We start from the raw sequence: 541 nt of genomic DNA, 5'->3' as shown, positions 1-541 counted from the left end.
ACTGGGTACTTTCTTAAAGAGTTTTCTGCACATCATACTAAATAACATGCAAGGAGTTCAACAACATTCTTCTTAAAGGTAAGTATTACTCTTTAAATGGGCATGTTAACCACTGAAAAGTCACTCAACTATTCCCATTACACTGCTTCATTTGGTCATTGGTAGTATAAAATAATTCAAACAACAACAGGTTAGTTTATCCACTGGCTATTGTATATGACAGCAACTGCTTCAAGGCCAACAACGTTTTATGCAATGTAATTGTACTGGTTTGGATTTTCTTTGTCTCTCTCCATGTAGTCCCGGTCAATTAGGGATTCTATTCTCTTCTTAAGATCAGCAGGCTGTAAGAGAAGGCAACTTTTCAGTGTTCATAACCCAATGGCTCAAGCCCCTTTACCAATACTCGATTTAAAAGAAAAAAAAAAAACAAAAAAAACAACAGCTTTGGCTCACTCAATGTATTTAATCTCCTTAATATTTTTTTTTCTTTTTCAAATCTCCTTAATTTTAAAGAGGAAAGCATGATGAAAATAAATCA

This window comes from Bison bison, unplaced genomic scaffold (genome assembly GCF_000754665.1).
Source record: "Bison bison bison isolate TAMUID 2011002044 unplaced genomic scaffold, Bison_UMD1.0 scf7180017851766, whole genome shotgun sequence".
NCBI classification, from domain to species: Eukaryota; Metazoa; Chordata; class Mammalia; order Artiodactyla; family Bovidae; genus Bison; species Bison bison.
This window is presented reverse-complemented; position numbering follows the sequence as displayed.